Source organism: Geotrypetes seraphini, chromosome 1, assembly GCF_902459505.1.
Source record: "Geotrypetes seraphini chromosome 1, aGeoSer1.1, whole genome shotgun sequence".
NCBI classification, from domain to species: Eukaryota; Metazoa; Chordata; class Amphibia; order Gymnophiona; family Dermophiidae; genus Geotrypetes; species Geotrypetes seraphini.
In genome coordinates, this window is record NC_047084.1 from 7,339,596 (window position 1) to 7,357,957 (window position 18,362).

Below are 18,362 nucleotides of genomic sequence, written 5' to 3' on the forward strand. Positions count from 1 at the left end.
GCACCAGTACAAAGAACAGAATCAGCAGATGAGCCGACAAAATGTTCAATAACAAATTACTCCTACTCAAAAGGCAATGCAGATAACTTGAAATATATTGGAGAAAAAGGAACCAAGAGCATGGAGAAATCTGATCAAACAATATAAGATTAAACTAAAGGAGAAACGGAAAGCGTTCTATTCCAAAGAGGTAGATATGGAAGTCCAAGCCACAAAAACTATTCAAACACCAAACCCTACCTAGCCACAAACTGAAACCTCCCTCCCTCAGCTACCCAACTTGCAGACAACTTCAAAATCAAGATCATAACTGCCAGGACCACCTTTGAAAAAACTCCAAGCCTTCTGGATGAGATTTCATTATGCCCCACAGAAGACAAGTCCACTGCAGCAGACAGGATATGGACTGACTTTCTAATAATACAATGACCTGACTTAAACTGACTCTATAAAAAGTAGAGCCATGCAGCATGCAACCTTAACAACTGCCTACCTTACCTGTTAAAAACCTCCATTCCAAAATTCCGATCTCACCTCATGCAATGGGTTCAATCACTGCTCACAGAAGGCCAATTCCCACAGGAGCTCAATAAGATTATCATCATCCTAATCACAAAACATCTAAAAGGTTGAACAGATCTACCTTCCAACTATAAACCCATGGAGGGGCATAATCAAAAGAAACGTCTAAGTCTATTTTGGGCAAGTCGCCCAAAGTCGGACATGGGAAAAGGTCCATTTTTGAAAAATACGTCCAACATATTTTTTTTCTGAAAATCGTCCAACTGTACATCCAGCTGTCTGATCATCCAGACCGCTAAGTCCATCTTTATACCCCATTTTTGTCCAAAAATTCGTCCAAGTCACAAATGCCTAGAAAAAGACTTTTTGGGCATGGGAGGGGCCAGAAAAGTGATGGACTGAACACCCAAACATGGCACCAGAGTAGTTGGGTACCTTACAGGGCACTGCTGTGAACTTTACAATAAAGGTGCCACATAAACATCTCACTACAGCTCCCTTCTAGGTCATGGTGAGCCCTCCAAACACCCCCAGAATCTACTTGACCTACCTAACTACCACTCCAGTAGCCCTTATAGCTGCAGTAGCCACTTATATGGCAGTACAAAAGGTTTTTTTGGGGGAGCTGCACATTTTTCATCATGAATGCAGTGATTAGATCATCAGTGTTACTGATCATCCAAGTGCCAATTTAGGCCAATTTTTAGACATATTTCTGTTTCGATTATGAACCCCATTGTCTCAATATCAATATATGTAAAATTAATGGAAGGCCTTGTGGCACAATACCTCACAAACTGCCTAGAAGACCACAGCCTACTTCAACTTTTACAATCTGGGTTCAGGACCAACTAAAGCACAGAGACACTATTAGAGTTACTCTTGGACATAGCCCAACAGCACCTAAGCAAAGGCAAAAAGATGCTGGTCATACAACTTGATCTCTCTGCAGCATTTGACCTGGTAGATCATGCCATTCTACTACAAACACTGGAAGCAACAGGAATCAGAAGAAAGGTACACATATGGTTCCAAGGATTCCTACAATTGAGGACTTGTACAGAGTCAAAACAAACAGAGATAAATCAGAATCCTGATTTTTAACCTCTAGGTCACCTCCCTTAATACCAGCTTGGATAAACTAGGTATAACATCATATAGCTATGCAGATGATATCACCATACTCCTCCCTTTCAACTAACCAAATCCCATCACAACAGGAAAACTACATGATACATTAGAAACAGATGAAAAATGGACGAAAGATCACAAACTATCCCTCTTCTTTACAAAGCCGCTCTAGTGTTTTTAGCGCTGGCCACAGCAGTAGCAGTTCCAATGCTCATAGAATTCCTATGAGAATCTAAGCTGATACCGCCATGGCCGGCACTAAAAACGCTAGCATGGCTTTGTAAAGTAGGGGGTATAGCTGAACATGGACAAAACAAAATTCCTACTGCTCGAAAAGGACAAAACTCCAACCATAACAGATATAAAATTTAAATGATCACATACCCCATGCAACCTGCCCTAAAACTTCTTGGGTTGATGATAGACAGATGCTGCACCATGCAACTGCAAATCAACAAGACCGTCCAGAAATCCTTCGCAGTCATGTGCAACTTACAACAAATTAGAAAATTCTTCAACAGGGAGCAATTCTGAAACCTGGTCCAGTCCCTTGTCCTGGGACTTCTAGACTACTGCAACATCCTTTTACGGCCATGCCCCGTAGGCATGATAAAACAATTACAGCCTGTACAAAACACAGCCCTCAGACTGGTCTATTCACTAAGAAAATATGATCACATTACTACTGCATACCTACACACACACTGACTCCCAATGCAAGCACGAATATTATTCAAATTTTACTGTTTACTATTCAAAGCCCTGAATGGTGCTACCCCTACCTACCTGACTGACTGCCTTATCCAAAACAACTCAACCAGGCCAAGGAAAACTCAGACACCATTTATTCACCCCCCCAATCAAAGACACACAGTGCAAGAAAATGTACGACAGTCTACAAGCAACTCAGGCAGCAAAACTTGACCACTACCTCACCTCCTTACTGACAGCAACGACAGATTGCAAAACCTTCTGAAGGGAAATAAAGTCCCTGCTATTCAGGAAATTTGTCAAGACAATTTAATGCTGTACCTTAATTATCCCTGATTCTGAATGTCACAGTCTTATAATTAGGACCTGCTTCTGTAAATCTCCTGGAAATGTCCAGCTTACCTCTTTTGTAATGTGCCTAGAACTGCAAGGTTAAGGTGGAATAAAAGTCACTAATGTAATGTAATGATTTCCTGAATTGAAATTAGGAAGGGATCTGTCAAAAGCAGGCTGGAAGGCAATTCCAAATCTTGGGACCTTGTAACTTAAAGGTAGACGAAGAGTGATTTTTTCTGGATTTGACATGGAGAGGGAATAGGAAGTTTTCAGCATTGGGTTGTTCTTAAGTTGTAGAAGAAATGCGTAGCCTGAATATTCAACAACAATTCACCAGATAGTGCCATTGAATATCCCCTCTGACCACCAAAGCATTAACTGGGTAGGTTAGGAGTAGTCTAGGGGAAGAGTATGGGTGGAACAGCATATAACTGGTTAGTGGTGATATTCAGTCCTCTAACCAGTTAAGTGAGCTGATAAAATTGGAACAGCCTTTCAGCTGTCCTAAGTTTAACTGCCAAGCTAATTGCATACTGATCTCAATATCGGCCGGTACACAATTTGTTTCTAGGATGCCATTCTAATCTGAATATTCAGTGCTATAGGCTGGATAAGTCCTGGCATTCAATATGCATGATTAACGCAGTCTGTAGTGGTGAATGGTTTACAAGCAAAAAACAAAAGGAATTGACCCCAAAATATCCACAAACAAGAAAATCCAGAGAAAACAAAAAAAACTCTGTGGAGTGACAATGTTCCAAATGGACTTTATTTGAAAGTATCAAAGTTCCAAAGGTACACTAAAATCATCCACATAAAATAATTCCATCCACATAAAAGTAAATCATCCACATAAGAGCCTTAAAGGACCTAGTCCGCTAGGGATACAGGACCCAACACGGTCCGCGTTTCGACAAAAAGTCTTCTTCAAGGGTCCCACGTACTTACCTTTATAGGACCCCCAGGGACCCCTGAAGAAGACTTTTTGTTGAAACGCGGACCGTGTTGGGTCCTGTATCCCTAGCGGACTAGGTCCTTTAAGGCTCTTATGTGGATGATTTACTTTTATGTGGATGGAATTATTTTATGTGGATGATTTTAGTGTACCTTTGGAATTTTGAATGTTTACAAGCCACATATCATTGTGGGTTGAATACCAACCCCAACTTTTTAATCTACTGTTGCTTCCAATTTTCAGTCTTGCTTCACTTTAGCTATGCTTTTTGATACCTCTTGTATTTTTATCACATGCGAACTGTCATTAACCTAAATTAACATGGCAGTGGTCAGATTCATAAACCTATTGTTGGTTTTGCCTGCCTTTTTCCAAAGAAATTTATGAAAGATGCAACTGCTTTAATTGACAGCTATATTCTAGACTGAAGGTCTTTGTCCAGAAATACCATTACTAACCTCGAACAACTGGGAGGACACAAAACATTTAGAAAGAATTTTGATTAAGGCAAAAAACAGCAAGCTATTGTATGGGAAAAGTCACAATTTCTAATTGTAAACCCTACTGGTAAAATGCAAAGTACATAGTTCAGTAATTGTGTTAGCCTTGTGGAATCTGGGTTGTGAGATAATAAAGCTGAAAAGGCCTATTTAAAGTACTTCACATCCTGAAATGTCTTGCTGCATTTTTTTTTTTACACATTATCTTTATGCATGGATTTGAAAAAGCAATTTGTGTGTCCTTAGAAAGCATGCTTTAGATGCCTATTTAAGCCACCGCCTTTTACGTTTTGTCTTTAAACTGCAGCCCCTTTGATGAGTATTGTACTATTCTCTATTATTTCTATGCATAGGTCCCAACAAATAAATTTGCATTGCTGTAAAAAGTATGGCGTTGAAAGACTAAATTAAAGACCCTTCAAAAATCAACATAGGAATTCTTTTAGACTTCTTTTGGTCTTTATAGCTTTAAAAAAAAATAAAAAAATCACAGTATTCACTTTTTCCAATTTGTAGGCTTCTAGGTCTGAAAAAGACTGCAAAATCTTCGGTGATATTTTACAACATGCTGCAGGGTTTTGTTTTATGCTAGTACGATTTTGAGCAATTCAAGCGACCATATTAAATCAACCAAAACAAAACACAGAAACTGCATGATTTAAAGACATTCTCAAAACACCAGAGCAATTCTGTGCATTCTTGCTCAGTTTAAACAAACTAAACTCACTTAGTATGCCCTCCCCTAATGGGCACCCCCACTGGGGCCATTGTTAGGTTGCCATCACTGACAAGGCCTTAGTACAGCTGGATATGTAAACAAGGTCCTAATCCATCTGAAAGAACTCTGTTTGGCAGAGCTCGCAGTGTTAATGCTTTGTGCCAAAGCAATAACAAAGCTATCATTTTTAAGTTTATTCATGGACTCTTATTAATAAAGAAATTTTCCAGAAATTGCCTTTAAAGCAGGAATCTTCCAGAAATTGCCATTAAGTAAGAAATTTTCCAGATGACTCTACTTATCTGCAAGATGTTCTCTAAAATAAATTGCAAATTTGACCAAGTTCACTCTGAGACAGAAAACACATTGCTGCTTTCCAATCTAAGGGAGGGATTTGTTTATTCCCCCTTAGCATGTAAAGCCTTTATTCAGTTCTAGTTTTTAGGTCATAGTTCCTTTTATTAAACATGAACTGGTCAGTGGCATCTAGCTCAATTTATACTAAAAAGTAAAAGTTGATAATTTAAAGCCATTATTTAGAAGAAAAAAAAATTACTTTATAAATACACACATGTCGAAAGATAATTAAAGAACAGGCATTTTTAAATTGCTTTTTATAGAAGATACTAATATAAAAAAAACTCCTAATTTTAGGGCTCCTTTTACAAAGCCATGCTAGCAAGTCCTGTGCGGCAAATGCAACAAGCCAATTCAGTTCATATGGGCTTCATCGCGTTTACCTCGTGGGAATTGCTAGCACAACTTTGTAAAAGGAGTCCTTCGTCTCAAATTACTCATCTAAGAACATAACAGTCAACCTTGGTCAAATCGATGTCTATGTAACTCAGTATCTTCGCTCCTGCCATGATTTAGGGGTGAAATCTCTGACTCTTTTGTTAAATATTCTGTGATTGAATTATCTACTCTACATTTGTCTAATCCTTACTTGAATCCAATTATGCGGCTTGCCTCCATAACATCTTGCGTTCCACAAGTTAAGCACATGACTGGTAAAGTGTAGTTGTTCAATTTTAAACCTGCTTTTTGATAGCTTCTTTGAATGTGTTATGACGCTTGTGTTAGATATGTATGCTTGATTCACTAAAGGTATGTGCATGTTCATTTTCAAACTATGTGTCATCACATTTAGACATTCAAGTTTAGTAAGAGTTTACTATCCCCTCTATCAGTAAAGCGTCTAAGCAGCTTACATGCTATTCAAGGGGGTCATGTGCAGGATTTGAGATGAGTAGTGGGGGAGGGGAGCAGAACTACAAAATTTGATGGGAAAGGGGGGGAGGGAAAGAACAATAGGTAGACTGAGCATCCAGGCAGCTCACATGGCTCATATAAGGCAGGAAGGGTAGGGTCAATTATATGTGTCCGAGTAAAGAAATGTTTTAAGGTCTGCTTTGAATTTATCTAGGGATGCCTGGAGCCTAAGCTGGGGCTGCCTTCTTCTCTGTGCCAAGTTATGGAGCACGCCATAAAGATCTGGGTAATTTTCTCAAGTCTTTAGGGGATCCCCCCCCAAAGAATGGTTCAGACAGCAGAATCTGTTGTTGAACTGACCAAAGGTGTGTTCGATAATAGTTCTTGTTAGGGTTACCATATTGTTCCAGAAAAAGGAAGACAAAGTGAGATATCTGGGTTTTCCTTTCATAGTGGAAGTAAAATCAGGATGGCTCAATCCATCTTCCTTTTTTTGGAGTCATGTGGTAACCCTAGCTCTGGTGCTCTGTGTTTCTGACTGTAGTCCTACTCTGCGTCATTTTGGAGGTGCATACTGGGGGGTCATGAGCCAGGCTTGCTGGGGATAGCTTTTGTCACCTGTGAGGAGGGGGATGGGGAAGCAGAATGGAAGATGGGGATGTATTGTCAGGTATGTTTACTTTGGGAGGAAGGGAAGGTGGTTAGGGCCATCTTGGAGGGAGTGTGTTTGAGGATGGTAGGGAGGACAGGGGTTTGGGATTTGTGCATCTCTGTGGTGCATACATAGCAGCAGCTGGCAGTAATCAACCTTTGGTCCAATCTCTTGTAGATTTCAGAATGATGGAAGATGTAGACATCATGAGTGGAACCTGGGTATCGGGCACACACGTCCACTATCTCTTTCTGGTTGTCACACACAACCTGAATGTTCATAGAATGGTATGATTTCCTGTTGTGGCAGGTTGCCACATCTGCCTGGAGGAGGGGGGTAAGGAATGTGATGTGTGAGCAGTCAATGATATCTATAACCAGGGGAAGTGCCATAGAATGTGCCACGTTTTACTGGCATTGTGCTTGTTGCAAGTTTCCAGGTCTCACTGCGTCTTGTCAGGTAGAAACCAACGTTTCAGCCACCATGCTGTGGCTTTCTTCAGGGTATGCTGTAAGGTATACAGTTTGTCTTTGTAAATAGTGGGTTCACTGACCTGATTGGGAAAAGGGCCATCTACCAATTTGAATTTTGGCAGGAAATTCAGTTGGTCAGAAATTTGAGTTTTGTTGTGAAAGTCAGTTGATCTCTTTTTCCATAGAATGGAATGTCAGTTTGTCAGAGACCCAGAAACCTGCAACAAGCACAATGCCAGCTGCGGAAACCCTGAGAGAATATGTGACCCAGCTCCATGGGAAGAACATCTTTAAACCCACCAGAGGCTTTTCCATTCAATGGAAACAGAGACAGAGACCAACTGACATTCACAACCAAATTCAAATTTCTGAATGGGTCATTTTTCTCAATGGAGGAGAGTAAACAATGGAGTGCCGCAGAGATCGGTACTAGGATCTGTACTATTTAACTTATTTATAAATGATATGGAAATTGGAACGACTAGTGAGGTAATTAAATTTGTAGATGACACTAAATTGTTCAAAGTTGTCAAAACGCATGCAGGTTGTGAAAAATTTCAGGCAGACCTTAGGAAATTGGAAGACTGGGCATCCAAGTGGCAGATTAAATTTAATGTGGACAAATAAACTGATGCACATTGGGTAGAATAACGCGAGTCACAGTTACAGGATGCTAGGTTCCACTTTGGGGGTTAGCGCTCAAGAAAAGGATCTGGGTGTCATTGTAGACAATATGATGAAACCTTCTGCGGCGGCCAAAAAACAAACAGGATGCTAGGAATTATTTTTAAAAAAGGGACAGTTAAGAATGTTATAAGGTCTCTGTATCACTCCATGGTGTGACCTCACCTGGAGTATTGCATTCAGTTCTGGTCTTCTTATCTCAAGAAAGATATAGTGGCACTAGAAAAGGTTCAAAGAAGATGATAAAGGGGATGGAACTCCTCTAGTATGAGGAAAGACTAAAATGGTTAGGGATCTTCAGCTTGGAAAAGAGATGGCTGAGGGGAGATATGATTAAAGTCTACAAAATCCTGAGTGGAGAACGGTGATTGATTTTTCACTCTGTCAACAATTGCAAAGACTAGAGGACACTCAATGAAGTTACATTACAGGAAAATACTTTTAAAACCAATAGGAGGAAATAATTTTTCATTCAGAGTAGTTAAACTCTGGAACGCATTGCCAGAGGTTGTGGTGAGAATGGATAGCGTAGCTGGTTTTAATAAAGGTTTGGACAATTTCCTGGAGTCTATTATTGAGAACGATTATATTGGTGCTAACCAGCTGTGTCCAGGCTAGCCACTAGGCACTAATATTTATCATCCAGGTGCCACCTCATGCTAAATATTTGCACTTAGTCATTTAAGCATTATTTAACTAGCTAGGAGCCATTCCTGGTTGGTTAAATAGTGAATATCGGGTGGCATATGTTTATTGAATGAATAGACACCTCAATTGCACTTACCCATTCCAATTCTCTCAGAATTTTATAAACCTATATCTTATCTCCTCTAAGTTGTTTCTTTACCAAGATGAAGAGCCCTAACCTCTTTCCAAAAATACTAGGACTAGGGGGCATGAGATGAAGCTACTAAGTAGTAGGTTTACAAAAAAAACAGAGAAAATATTTCTTCACACAACGTATACTTAAATTCTGGAATTCGTTGCTAGAGACTGTGATTAAATCAGTTAGCTTAACGGGGTTTAAAAAAGGTTTGAATAATTTCCTAAAAGTGAAGTCCATAGGCCATTTTTGAGATGGGTTTGGAAAATCCACTGCTTATTCTTAGGATAAGCAGTATAAAATCTGTTTTATTGGGCTCTAGCTAGGTACCTGGGACCTGGGTTGGCCACTGTTGGAAACAGGATACTAGGCTTGATGGACCTTTTGGTCTGCCCCACTATGGCAGTTCTTATGCTCTTACTCTATCCCCTTTATCATTTTGGTTGCCCTTCTCTGTTCTTTTTCTTTTCCATCCCCAGTCAGCCCAACATATTTATATGACATGTATTCACTTTCCAGAACTCTTTCCCTGATATATATTTACTCCCATCCAGGGAAGGAGTAACCTTTTTGCCCTCTCCATTGCTCAGTAGTGCCTGTTAGTCCGGTTCCATTCTATTTATTCATTTGATATACTGCTTGCTAAATAGTAATTAAGCAGTGTATAACATTTATGATTCTAATATACATACTAAATGTAAAACTATAATCTACAGGTGAAAAAAAATGTGAGATTTAGTTTCTTCCCTTCTCATGGAAAATCATAGGTGCCAGGCCATGCTAGTTTCTTTTGCATTATTCTTTCACATTGCATTTTTGAGAAATATGAAAAAAAAAGTGTCAGGTCAGGGATCTAAGAAGGGATGATTTAATGGATGTTTTCTGGCGCTTTTAAAGAGATAGTGCTCTACTGCCACAGTATAGCACACATTCATCTTGCTAAAAGCTGTATGCTGGTCACTTTCTGTTACACGTGCAGCCCAATATAGTTACTAACCACACATGCCCCGCTCTGCCATGTCTGCTTCCCCTTTATGGTGAGAAGAAACTTATGAAATGGAAACTATGAGAAGAAAAAGATATGTGTAGGAATGATAGAATTACAGTACAATGTAAACCAGTTTTTCATAGATTGTCTAGGTAGGAAAAGTCAGGATGTTCACATTTTGCAGTACATTTTACAAAAAAAAAAAAGGATAAAACCCCTAAAAAATTAGGTTCTTGGTAGTCCCAAATTCCCTGAATAGATCCCTTCATAATAGTTCTTATTTGGAAGAAAACTAAATAGCCATTGATATCTGCTGAAAAGAAGCCCAAAACTATGGAGTCAGAGTCATCCTGATATGCCTGCACTTATGTGGAAAAAACTATATTAAGGACTCATATATACTGCTGAATAAAGCTCTGGTGAAAAGTCTATATTCTGTGCTGCAAGCTTCTCCAGAGTTTTGCTGTTCCAATAAAATATGTATGGAATAATAGATAGACTGCAGTGAATTACAGAAAAATAATTCCATTGAGGGGTTATAGGACATTATTAACTATGAGACTGGCATTTTGACTGCTTGATGCTCTTTCTTGACAATCCAAATGTTTTAAAAATATATAGTGAGCACATCCAGTAAGACTTATACAATAACTCACACTAGTGACATCACAGCCATCAATTATGTATATCAAACTTTGTAACTCGCAGTAGTGACAGTACAGCTAAGAATTATAGCTTTATTTCATCGCTTTACTGGAGTCACTATATCTGGAAAAATGGAAGTATCACACATTAATTACTATAAAGTACAGAAGAGTGAGTCACACAGTACTCTGATCCATCCCTCTCCAGACTATGCCATACAATATCACAGCACTCTAATCTTTCCTTCATATACTGTGCACATAGCCATCCCTTCCCATGCTATAGCATACAGAAGGAATAGCCCGACGGTGCTCTCATTCTTCCTACCTATAATACAGAAAATTGAGTCACAGAGCACTGTATTATACTGCTCACTCTGTTAAATATTTCACAGAAGGATGAGTCACAGAGCACACAAATTCTTTTTGCACAAATTTACAGCTGCTCTAAAGATGTGAATGTATTCTGTGGGGTAATTCTATAAAGCAGGTGCTAACAGTTACGCTATGATTACACGTGTAAATATTTATAATAATACCTGTTCTCTTTGAGTTCCGTGTGGTATGCTGTGAGGTCTGCAGTTTGTCTTTATACTGTGTATAGTGTGTCCTACTTTCTCTCTTTCTTTCTCTCTCTCTAAATATATATATTCTCTCTCTATATAAATATATATATTCTCTCTCTATATAAATATATATATTCTCTCTCTCTCTCTATATATATATATATATATATAAATATATATATTCTCTCTCTATATATAGTCTCTCTATATATAAATATATATATACTCTCTCTCTCTATATATATATATATGTATATATATATAGAGAGAGAGAATATATATATTTATATATAGAGAGACTATATATAGAGAGAGAATATATATATATATAGAGAGAGAGAGAGAGACAAAGAGAGAAAGTAGGACACACTATACACAGTATAAATATATATATATATATATATATAAATATATATATATATATTATATAGAGAGAGAGAGAGAGAGAGAATATATAGTATATGCCAATTTTTTTTCTCTATATATATAAAGTAGGACACACTATACACAGTATAAAGACAAACTGCAGACCTCACAGCATACCACATGGAAGCCTAAGAGAAAAGGTATTATTCTAAATATTTACATGTGTAATCATAGCGTAACTGTTAGCACCTGCTTTATAGAATTACCCCATAGAATACAGTATATATACTGTACAGTATATAGGCCCAGATTCAGTAAAGATAGTGACTCAATCGCTGTTGGCCGATTTTCAAACAGTGATTGTGGGGCCACCGTGCGAGCGGACTGCTGGGCACGATGGATCTCTGGTCTGACTCAGCAGAGGCACTTCTTATGTTCATTATGATGAAAAGGGGATGAAAACTCCTTTCATATGAGGAACTACTAAATAGGATAGTGCTCTTCAGCTTGGAAAAGAGATGGCCGAGGGGAGATATGATTGAAGTCTACAGAATTCTGAGTGGAATAGAACAGGTACAAGTAGATCAATTTTTCACTTCCATCAAAAATTACAAAGACTAGGGAATACTTGATGAAGTTACTTTTAAAATCAACAGGAAGAAATATTTTTTCACTCAGAAAATAGTTAAGCTCTGGAACGCATTGCCAGAGATTGTGGTAAGAGCAGTTAACATAGCTGGTTTTAGGAAAAGTCCATAGTCTGTTATTGAGACAGACATGGGGGAAGCCATTGCTTGCCCTGGATCAGTAGCATGGAATGTTTCTACTATTTGGGTTTTTGCTAGGTTCTAGTGACCAGGATTGGCCACTGTGAAGACGGGCTACGGGGTTGGATGGACCATTGGTCTGACCCTGTAAAGCTGGTAAGTTCTAACCATGTTTTAGTATCCTTGAATCTGTCTAGAATAGATTACTGTAATTTATTTATAGTTATCTGTTCCAGATCTCTTATTAATCGACATCAGTTGGCTCAGAACTCAGCTGTTAGATCAATATTTGGTCTGTGAAAATTTGAACACCTTCAACCTTATTATAGTAAACTGAATTGGCTGCCTTTAGAAGCTAGACTAAAGTTTAAACTAGAAGTCACAGTTTTCAAGATTCTAGCAGGTAATATTCCCCAGTATTTGATTCATTTAGTGACTTTATTGCATAATCCACTCTCAAAAAATCAAGCGAGAAATTCTTTCTAACTGAAATTCCCTTTGGGAAAGAAAGTGAAATCTATCAGATAATTTTTGTTGTCGATTCAATAGCATCTGGTTAAATTTTGGAAACAACTTACTTTAGAACTGTGTAGCTATGGGCATTATTTCCAGTTTAGGAAACTTTTAAAATCTTTTTTTGTTTTCGTCATGATTGATTTGAACTGGGTTTTAACTATAGTAATGTAAGTTTGTGTTCTAACTTTGTAATTCCTAGACAAATTGATCTGGTTTTCTTTAGTTTTAGAATAGAAAAAACGAGAATAAAATAGAGTGTCGTTGCCTCTTGGGCAGTTTCCTGCTGGTAAGTTTTAACCATGTTTTAATGAAAATGGAAAGAAAGCCCCACTGTTAGAATGCAAACTTGCTTGACTAATTGATTTTATTGACCCTGAAGAACCCTGATCCTGAACCATATATTTTGGAATCTATGAAAAGTTTGAAAAGCCAGTTTATCTGAAAACGATTTGAACTAAAAATGTTTGCTGTGTACTTGCCTAGAACCTTCTTCCTAAGAATCAGCATGCAACTAGAAGTCAAGTTGAAAGAAAGAAAATAATTATCAATGTTCTTCCTTCTTAAATGAACCTTAGCTTGCCAAGCATCTGTAAAATTTTGAAATATAAATACAAATCGCTTTGAGGTTCTCTGATATTGGCTGTTCTCTGTGGCTCTAGCTGTGTTTCGCTAGCAGGTGTGGAAAGCCAGAAAACAATCCAAATAAATATTTCATGTTATGAATGTTCAGTTCTTGCATTTTAAAATAAACAGTTGCTTAGTTGACCTTTGCTTGGAAGCGTTCAATTTATCTTATTAATTCTTTGAAGGACCAGTTCTTATTTTAATGCCAAATAGTCAAGGGATAAGGTTCACTTAAAATATAAAATTGATCCAGAAAATATAATTTCTCTGTTGTTTCACTTTTAGAGTTAATTCCTCTACTGGTCTTCAACATTTAAGAGCTGTGGGATGGTTGTAAGCAATGTTAAAAGTAATGATAGTAACAGAGTACGGTAAATGACAACTGCTAAAGACTAAGGGAGACTGAGGCACAATGATTAAAGCTACAGCCTCAGTACCCTGAGGTTGTGGGGTTCACATCCATGCTGCTCCTTGTGACCCTGGGTAAGTCACGTAATACCCCCATTGCCCCAGATACATTAGATAGATTTGAGCCCACTGGGACAGGCAGGGAAAAATGCTTGAGTACCTGAATAAATTCATGTAAACCATTCTGAGCTCCCTTGGAAGAACAGTATAGAATATGGAATAAAAAAAATAGTTTGGCTTATCTAGGCTGCCCAGTATGATGGCTAGTATCACACCTGCTGGTCTGTGAAGGTTATATCCCTCTTTGCGCTTGTTTAAAGCTATATCTTCTGCTAGGAGTGGCCTAGTGGTTAAAGCTACAGCCTCAGCACCCTGAGGTTGTGGGTTCAACCCTGTACTACTCCTTGTGTCCCTGGGCAAGTCACTCAGTGCTCCATTGCACTAGGTATGTTAGGTAGATTGTGAGCCCACCAGGATAGATAGGGAAAATGCTTGAATGCCTGATTGTAAACTGCTTAGATAGCCTTGATATGTCATATATAATTACCTAGTAATAATGCCTTTTTTTTTTTTTTGCATTTGATGCCATGCAGAGGATATAAGTGAAGATAGTGATCAGAACTTGGGGGGGGGGGTGCCAGTAATCATATCAGAGACACCTAATGATTTCAAAATCAAAATGAGCTACGGCATTTTATGATAGTAAGCTAGCTATATGTGCGTAGGAAGGGGTTTTTAAATACTGGGAAAGTCATCCTCTATATGCATGAAAATGAAGGGCCTGATGCTGGGGTTGACACTGATTGAAATGGAAAAGCTAAATGAGTATGAGGATATTACTGGATGAAAACGTGACTGAGTTTACCTATGTAAAGGTAGATAATCTTCCGTTTGAATGTATTTCTAAATTGTAAGTTGAAATCATTTATAGCAAGAGAACAAAGCACTTTGACGTTTATGAGTCAATATTCAGTTGAGGTGGTCAGCAATTTTTTTCTAAATGCTTACTGCTGAGGTTGCAAAATAGCTGGTGCTGAATATCTACACCCAGCTGTGACAGCTAATGTTTTTAAGATAGTGGAGATACGTAGCCCACTAGCTAGATACCTAACTGGATAAGTTAGGACAACCTTTATGTGGTCCTATCTTTATCCAGATATTAGCAGACTTGTGGAGGGGCATTTTAGAAAGGATGTCCAGCTTGGAATATGGTTGTCCGAGTCAGAACTTCAGAAATGGATATCCATCAAACCCCTTCATTTTGGTAGTTTTCTGTTTCTGGAGGGCTCACTCTTAAAAAAAAAATCATAAACAGCTGATTGGGGATTTAAATCAGTATCTCTTGGTTCTTAGTCCACTTCAGAGATCATCAGGCCATTCCTCAGAGCTAGCTAAGCTTCCTAAGAATGGGTATACTTTATCTGAATATAAGCACTTGAGGTCCTTTCTAGATTACAAGTTTTCAGAATGATATAATAGTTCTAAGTGTGGGAGGTATTTGTGTCTGTGTGTGTGTGTGTTGGGGGGGGGGGGTTATCAATGTGGGTTTCTACTCTATTCCATCAATAAAACCCTATGGCTGACTTAATTTGAAGGCAAGCAGACTGATTTTCAGGTGAACTCTCTCTGTAGAGATGTCAGTAAAAGCAATGTAAAAACTAGTGTCCGAAGTAAAACTGAAGATCACTGGTGGACACTAGTTTTTACATTGCTTTTACCGAGATCTCTACAGCGTGTCTACCCGAGTGCATGTATGCACTGTGCCACATTCAAGACAGACTCATAATAAAGGCACAGACGCCGAAACACTGCCAGTGTCGAGTCTTTGAGCTTTTTCGACATAATCATTAATAAAGTGACTTTTTAAACTATATACCCTTGGCTGATCTCTTGACATCTTGTCCTAACGACTCCTTCGTTGTGTGCAAGTAGTGTAGTTACCATGTTAGTCCACTTTAAAGATATTAAATAGAAATTTTAAAAAAGGAAAATGGAAAATTGGAAAATAAAGTAAAATAAGACTACATCTTATTTTACAATTGTTATTTTTTTTTAATTAAATTTCTATTTTACCACATGGGTTAATAATTGGATAATAGGCAACTAGAGGATTACATCGAAACAGACTGAAGAGTAGAGCTTTTACTAAAATTCTGTGTGTGGAGGATATAGAAATAGTGGTTTATATTTTGGATAGAACTGTTAATTGATTGTCAGAGTTACGGGCCCTTTAACAAAGTTACACTGTCAGGTAGCATACGTTTAATGCTGAGCCACCCTTTCTATTCCTATGGGCAGTTTGGCATTTAGCGTGTGCTGCTTTGTGATAGTCTGACTTATAAAAGTAAATTATTTTAAGATGTTCTAAAGTTAGCTCTGTGTTAGCGCTATTCTCTCTCTTGTTATATCTTTCCTTTGTTATGAAACCAGTATAAAATACTCTTAAAGGACTGATCTGTCCTGTTAGTGAACAACATCAAAATCAAATCTCTGTCTTTACTTTGTGGGGACCTTTAGCCTTGAAAGGTGACTGAGACAGCTGCAGAAATTCTGATCTCATATTGAGCCTCTGGCAAGATTTTTTCAAGTTCATCTTTTTTCTCTCTTATGTCTAAACCTGATGAAAAACGAAATGTCATGAAAACAAGCTCTCCAGCTAAAAAACTGTCTGTCTCTGTGACAGATGTCAGTTTAAAAGGTTTCAGGTCACCTGTCAGAAGCATACCAGTATGATCTGTACAAACATCTACTCAACCTCTAACACCGAGTTTTGCTTTTTAAAATATCCCTTGAAACAGAATGAAATGATTTCAAGTCACTGCTTTTTCCTTTTTCTCTTAACTCTGATTAATGAGCTGAACTCACAGGCATTAAAAAAAAACCCTTTCAAAAGGACAGTTTGACCTTTATGTGCCCCTGGCAGTGAACCAATCAGCGTTCTCCTAATCCAAACACAGATGCCTGGAGCTAAACAAATCCTATACTCGTGAACAAGAATTCAGTTTGCTGTCAAAATACAGTGATGAGCAGTACCATACTGCTTTTATACCAACAAAAGTTGAAATCTTTTTGATTAATACCAGGTTTATCTATGTCTATATCTGTCTATCTATTTATCTATCTATAAAACATATTAAGAAACAGTTTAAGAACAATTACTGCCAGATAACTGTTGTTTATATATTAAATAATAAAAAGATGCTCTATGTGTATGGTATTGGAGAACAAGGTTTATGTCACACAGAAAATTGCTATTTTTTGGCTGATGGATAGGCCAGAACTTTGTGCTACTTCGATTCTAGTTTCAGAAATGTGTATACATTCTCACAGGAGGATTTTCATTTCCAAACACACTTGCTTGGTGGCACAGAGATGAATGTCAAAACTACAAGTGAGGTCAAAGATTCATAACACCTTTTTAGCAGTTAGGTTTGGCGACCTTTGTACTTTTGATGCAAGGCAGAACTCTGTGCTGTTCTGGAAAGCTCCTTTTCTAAATGACTGACCCAATAATGACAGCAAAACAAATCTTATAAAAAAGATCTGCTTTTCTTAAAACTGTAGAATTATTTTCAGACCTAAATGTATGGCTTGTGAAATTTGGAAATGGGCAAAAGCTTTATGTTGACAAAAGAATAACCCCTGTTTGCTGAATTCTCTGTTCTCATACAGGTTTTCAATAAACTCCGATGAACTTGTCAGGTATTCCACATGATTGCATAATATTCCATAGGCTGTCTTGATCAATATTGCCAACGCCTTTACAAAATACCCAAATATTAAAACTAAAGGGATTTTATACTCAATAACTTTTTCTGATACTCTGTATAGTATGAGAATGATCTGCATCCCCTGTGTTTTCTTCTTTGCTTGAGCCTTAAAAATGTTATACATCTATTCTTTTTTTTCTTTTTTTAATCTTTATTAAATTTTCAAACTGCAATTATGCATGCAAATAATTCATGTACATATAATATTACAAGAAAAGCATAATAAACTTACAGATATTAATAAGCAATTATTTTCCCCCACCCTCCCACCTAGTAATCAAGAAAATAAATAACCACAAGAAACTATCTAAAAAAATCCCCAAATCAATTCCAATGCAAACTCCTCCCCCCTCCCTCCCACATCTATTCTTTGCAAGTACCCAAACTATCTAAGTCGGTGGTTCCCAACCATGTCCTGGAGGACCACCAGCCAGTCAGGTTTTTAGTTTAGCCCTAATGAATATGCATGAAAGAGATTTGCATGTAATGAAGATGATAGGAATGCAGATCTGCCCCATATATATTCATTAGGGCTATCTTGAAAACCCAACTGGCTAGTGGTCCTCCAGGACACAGTTGGGGACCACTGATCTAAGTAACCATTGTAATATTTTACTAACTACTATCTATCTTATCACTTTGGAAAACAGGTACATGAAGGCCAAGAAAGATGTAACGTAAACCAGTTGAAAAAGGACCTTAAGAAGGTAGATATCAGTTTGTCAGAAATACTTGATAAAACACAAGACTGACATGCATTGAAGAAACATCTGTCTGCCTTATACATTAACTAGTTCTAGAAGACATAAGAATCATAATACATAAGTGTTGAATTCAGAATATTTGTTCAGGAAGGGTGGTGAGGAAGCACCAAAATTCTTACTCACACAGTCCAATTAATTGTGGCAAAGTTCAGTTGTGGATTAGGAATTGGTTATCGGATAGAAAACAGAGACCCCCTGAAAGTTCTAATGCAAAAATGTGGATCAAATTCTA